This window comes from Phaethon lepturus, unplaced genomic scaffold (genome assembly GCF_000687285.1).
Source record: "Phaethon lepturus isolate BGI_N335 unplaced genomic scaffold, ASM68728v1 scaffold4273, whole genome shotgun sequence".
Taxonomy (NCBI): domain Eukaryota; kingdom Metazoa; phylum Chordata; class Aves; order Phaethontiformes; family Phaethontidae; genus Phaethon; species Phaethon lepturus.
This window is the reverse complement of record NW_010529589.1, coordinates 123,682-129,681: the sequence shown is the minus strand read 5'-3', so window position 1 is coordinate 129,681 and position 6,000 is coordinate 123,682. Positions and strand designations below refer to the sequence as shown.

At 36.9% G+C, this 6,000-nt stretch overlaps 1 protein-coding gene across 1 annotated transcript in view; it reads left to right on the top strand.

Moving 5' to 3' along the window:
- The window catches only part of SHANK2 (SH3 and multiple ankyrin repeat domains 2), a gene marked incomplete at its 3' end in the record, with an annotated part of 214,944 nt that overhangs the window by 89,125 nt on the left and 119,819 nt on the right, over positions 1-6,000 (top strand). The window lies entirely within an intron of this gene.

The following is a 6,000-nucleotide window of genomic DNA, read 5'->3' as shown; positions in this document are numbered from 1 at the left end:
GGGAACGAGTGATGTTCCCTTTGTAGAATTTGCTTTGGAAAAAGTGGGTGATGCTTCTGAACAGCAAGTTCAGCAGACTAACGCCAATAACGTACTTGATCTATTTTAAAACCTCGATGCAGCCTTTAGGAAAGCAGTTAAAAAGAACAATGTTCAGGTTGGCTGGGAATTTTCAGTTGTTCTTTTTGTTATTTGGGAATACGCTCTCACAGAAATTGGGGAGTTTTTATTCTTTCTTTGCATTATTGAATTGAAACCTAGATTAATTTCAGTGTTTATTGTAGGCTATCAATTCTGTGGTCTAAATATTTTTACAGAGTCACCAAAATTAATGACTTTCTATGCAACTATTTCTGCAGTCAGAAATATAAGTGGTCTAGTGCTATTTAGAAACCATGCAGAAAAAAGCAAATTACTTTGGCTTGAAATTAAATTTATCCCACAGTGCACTGTAAATACAATCATACGAAAAATAAGTAATGAATGTTACAGCAATATAAATTACTTTATAAAAGGGGTTTATTTAACTTAACTACATACTCTCTTCATTCATACCAGAAAGGTCTTCACGTTTTATATTTTGGAGGATCTTTGGTTGGTATTTTAGGTTTTGTTGAAATAGTTGGTACTCTTTTTTAGTGTTACTAGGCAGTTTACAATAAAATCCTAATTAGGGATTTTCTTCCTATTCCCCCAACAACCTTTTCATGACCAACAAAGCGATGCTGTGATTCTGTGAAAATACGTATTTGAAAATAGGTCTTTCAGGATGTGAAAGACCAAGTCTTGTCTGTTATTTTATTTTATTTTATTTTATTTTATTTTATTTTATTTTATTTTATTTTAATCTTCAGGCACATATGTGTTTTGTTAAAAAGTATTTACTGGTGCTACAACATTTATTTCTGTGGAGCTGGCCTTTACATTCGGGAGAGGATATAACATGCAGCTTTTATTTGTTGTGTGCATTGAACTCTCTTGGTGATTGAATTTAAATAGTTGCACCGCTTCTTCACATTGTAACAACGAAAGAACAGGCTTTGCAGACTGCTAAAGTAAATACCTGTGCATTTTTATCCGTGCCTTCAAAGTACATTTTTCTTACTGTTTGTTTACTTAAGAATAAGCATTTAGCAAACTGTTAAATGGTACCGATATGTAAAGCAAGGACGCTTTCAAAAGTATGATTATTGGTGTTTGGTGGTTTTGTTTTTTTTTTTTAACAATGCTTTATTTTTAGAAGTTGATTTCTTTGTAGGCTTGTAATCTATAGGAAGTATGAATAGTTTGTACTGGCTGATTTCACAGATAGGTTTGATGGTGAATAATGTGTAATTTACTGGAGAGGATTACAGAATGATAACTGTGCGTATGGATGTTTTTAAGAGCTCTTCAGGGATGCAAGAAGTCTGGGATAGCTGATTCTGCACAGAGCTTTAGTGGTTTTTTGGCAAATGAAAGAAGAATTGTAATTAATTGTCCAGTCAATTTACTCCTAGCCTTAGCTTAGAAGAGCAGTTAAATATGCACATGCATTGCTGAATCAGGACATTAATCCATGCTCTACACAGTGCAGCATATTTCTCATAAGTCCAAAAGAAGCAGTTGTTACATGCAAATCAAACCCATTTCTGTGTAATTCATGTTCATCGGGGTTATTCTGTTTTGAATTTTGCAATTTAATTAAAAGGATATGGTAACACTGAGGAATCACAACTTTGCTGTTGTTGAAGACTCTTTTTTTGGAGAAAGGCAGAGTTTTTTCTATTTCATGAACTGTCTGTGCAGTGCACAATACTCTCCAGCTATAGAAAGCCATCTTTGGAGACACTTGCACTGATGCAAAAGATACTACCATTGAAATATAAATGATTGGTCCACCTGCACTTCTAGGAATGCCAAGCTACTTTATTTCTCGTGTTGAACCGAGAAGAGTTAAATGCCCTTGGAGCGAGTGGTTATCGTAACTGGTGTAGTTAGTCTGTCCTGTTGTTAAATGACTTCTCCCATGGCTCTGAAGTTTATGCTGCTGTGTGTAAGTGCCACCTCAAGCATTTGTAAGTAATATAATGCATTTATCATAAATGTCACATGAATAATAAAAGAGTTAATGGGCAACTAGGATCCTAATTAGGCCCATTTATAACACTTGCGGCAAGTGTCAGGCTTTAGGGAAGTGAGAGTCCAGTTTGGCAGAGGGCAAAACGCAAGGGAGAGCAGATGGTTTGCTCTTGCTCGAGGAGGTTCGGTGGCTTGGGGTCACGGAGAGAAGGCGAACCTTTCCCCTTACTCCTCACTATGGAAGACAGGTTTGACAGGAAGATAGGTCTTTTTTTGGGAAGCATGAGAGTTGGCATCATTTCTTCATGTGTGATGATGGTGTCTGGATCTTCTGAAGGGGGTAAAACTTCAGCAACAGCTACTGAGCATGCTAAAGTAGTTCAGCAGTGAAGATGACGTGTGTCGAGCTGAACAAACAAACATCTATACAGAAAAGGAAGAAAAGGTGTTGCCTTGCTTCAGCAGGTGAACAGAATAGATATTAGCTGGAACAGGGCTGGCACACTTTCATTTGACTAAGTTTTTATCACGTTTGCAGTTGTTCTGGAAAGCCACATGATAAAGATTTGTCCAACCTGTACAGTTAATTTTAACATGAGACTTCAGAGATTTGTGTTAAACTCGCCTGTGGAGATAGTGTTCACAGACTCTTCATTGAAATTTCGAACAATATATGTTTTTTCTCCTTGCTTCAAATCCAGTCATAATTTTTGTGATAAAAATTGTAATGTGTGTAGTGGCTTTTCTGGACAGAGCACAAATAAAACGTATTGGAAAAGCACATGAGTAGTTTTAGAGCTGAAACATTTAGCTAGAGACAACTGTCATTATAAGTGGATTTTCATAAGCAATTCCACAGTTGCCAGTTCGTGTGATTTTTCTTAGCTTTGATAAACAATCAGAAATGGAGTATGGTTATGACTTGGTTGTTATAACTGCAGGAGATGATATAGCTTGCCCTATTTGCTATTCTTCACTTTTTTTAGTTGATGTTTTCTTGAATCTTGGTATCTGCCCAATTAAAAAGACAGATAAATGTAAAGCAACATATTATTGCAAGTGCTAGCCAACCTAAAAATTATGGTTTCCATTAGGAGGGGTTTTTAAAAACTACAACCGTCATTAACGTATATACCAATTCATTGTTGGTCACTGTTAATTCGTCAGGGTGACTGGGTTTCTGTAGTACACCTCTTCAAGTTTGTAAATGCTTCATCAGAAAAAATCGAACCATAAGCTGATTTGATTTGTTACTTGAAATATTTGCAAGAAAGAAATGTATCAGCTGGGATTCTAAATCTCTTCTTTATGAATAATCTTTACATGCCTAACCCTTCATTACCTTTAGTTAGTGTAGTAGTCAAACTTAGCATAAATAGAGGAACTAATTGAATACTACTGTTCAGAGAGTGCTGCCTTACAACAGGACTGAAAAAATTCTTGGGCCTTTGGGTTGTGTTTTCTTTTGACATTTGCTTTGATGATGTATAAAAGTGTAACCATCTTTAAATAAAGAGATCCATTAAAGTGGAAGAGGCTTTTAAACTTAGAATAGTCTTTTGTGTTTTTTAGTATAGTAGGATATAAACTGTCTTACTGAATTAAAACCTAGTGGATTATTAACTATTTGTTATTGTTGTACCCATGAGTGTGCAGCTGCTTTGCAGGTGTTGCATGATGTGATGTGTGGGGATTTTTCATCTGCCACAGAGCATATCTCATATCAAACAATAGTGTTATAATATCAATACTTAGACAGTGAAACTAATGCTGCGGTACTTTACCAGAATAATGCATTTGTTCTCTAAATGAGGCATTGCAGTTTGCATTATTGTGCCATAAAATCACTTATTTTTCCAGATAAATTGAAATGTTATTGTCTTCAGAATAGGATGGCTGCTTATTTACATTCCAATTAAAAAGTAAACTAGATAAAACCAGTGTATTACCCATTTAAAAAAAAAAAGGAAAAAAAAGGCAAAATTCAATGTTTGATTTGAGTAGCAAAACCAGAGATGGTAACAGAATAAATGTCATCATTTTACTGCAGAACAGTTGAGTTGGTAGGTACACGTACTAAAATATGCAAAATGGTCTGAAGTATAACTGCCTGTACTTCTTTATCCTCAAGGGCTTATAGAATTTATTAGTACAAACTTTTCTATAAGTAGTGATAGGAGGAAAATAGACATCCTTTTATTACAGAGAGCATTATTTTATCATTGTATTAGATAAAGATATCGGTTCTCTGTATGTAGGAAGTAGCAACAAGCATTTAGGGAGAAGTTTAAAATATCTGGAATATTTTTTTTTTTAAATACACACATACACACACACACAGGAGTAACTGTAGATTCCTATTTAGCAATAGGTTAGATTTTTGTTTTGGTCCAGTAAACACTTTATACCAACTTCAAAACTGATCTGGAAAGCAAACTTTTAACTTTGTAGTTGTAACTTAGGCTGGAGCCATTATGAATATTTTTGGCAAGCATAGCAATGTTATGTCTTACATTTGTATCCAATGGCCAGATGAATTAGCGGTTTTACAAAGCCATCTGTTAATGATTTAAATCCCTTCAGCAACAGAGAAACCTTCCCATCCTTCAGCAATCTTCATTAATAGCCCTGTGGCTGAGTTTTCTCTTACTCCTAGTGTGAACCTCACTAGCTTCTGCCACCAGATATAAATCTAAGTTTTATTTTTTCAGGCAGCTACATGGGGACCGTGATACTTTTTCTTTTTTGGAAATAAGCTGAGGCTTTGTTAGTGTCTTTGTAATAATGTGGATTATCATATTGCAGTTTTCTGCGGTTGTTTTCTGAAAGTTTGTTCATATCCTCCCAAAAGTGTGGACACCAGCTCGATGCAGTACTTAGTAAGAACCTCCCTAGTATTGTGTGTAGGAGGGAAAGAGAAAAAACAACAATATACTTACATTTTTGTACACCACCTTTACCTCCTGCACTTAGGACCAAAGGAGTAAGGTCCGCCTCGGTTCACTGTCGTGCATTAGGGGTTTTTTTGTGGCCAGTGTGGCTGCTGCTCCTGCCCGTGCAGGGAGGCTCCCCTTCCGCAGGAGGAAGCAGGAGGACGGCCGTGCTCATTGTGACGCACTGCGAGCGGCTCACGCCTAGGCGGCATCTAGCTGGGCTTTGGGCTGAGCTGTGCAAACATTATTCTTCCACCTTTTCAATGATGATCTACCAAAACAGCAACGGTGCTGCAGTGTTTCAGCACATATGTAGAGAGAGATATGCAATATATACTGAAAGTTTATGTAATACATACTGAAAGTTTGTGTGTGTGTGTATGCACGTGGTTATTGTGAGGGTACCAGGGCTCCCACCAGCCTGCTAGTCTGAGGTACAGGAGATGTTGCGCATCTAGACTGGGCACCAGTATATTTAAATCTCTACATTTAATTGATACATAGTTTGATTCAACTAACAGTTGGAGGGAAAAGGTAATTTCTGTTTGCCAGTCAGCATCCTCCTGGTGACATCTGCAAATGATGCCTGTTAAGCACAAGCGCACCCCGAACACTTCTTAAAATGAAAGTTGTCCGAAGGAAACGTTCTTCCTGTTTTGGTTTTGAAATTCTTCTGGTTAAGCGTGACTACAGATGTATGGGAGAAGTGGGGCAACGGGCCTTGGAAAAAGAGCAGCTCTGGTACAAGTGTTGAACAGTCTGGTGTATCTGCGCAGTCTCTGACCAAGTGGATTAATTTTTCACTTCATGGAAAAGTATTTTGCTTTCTTTCCACTTAAACCCAGTGAGTGAGGATTAGGCGCTTTTTTTTTCCTTGATTTATGTTTTTAGTGGGTGATGGCATCTGAATGAAATTACTGTTCCTTCAAAGTGCTTCGGATCTGCACAAAAGCACTGGTGAAAAATGACAACTATTTTGGATTGGTCTTTTCATCTGTTTAAATGC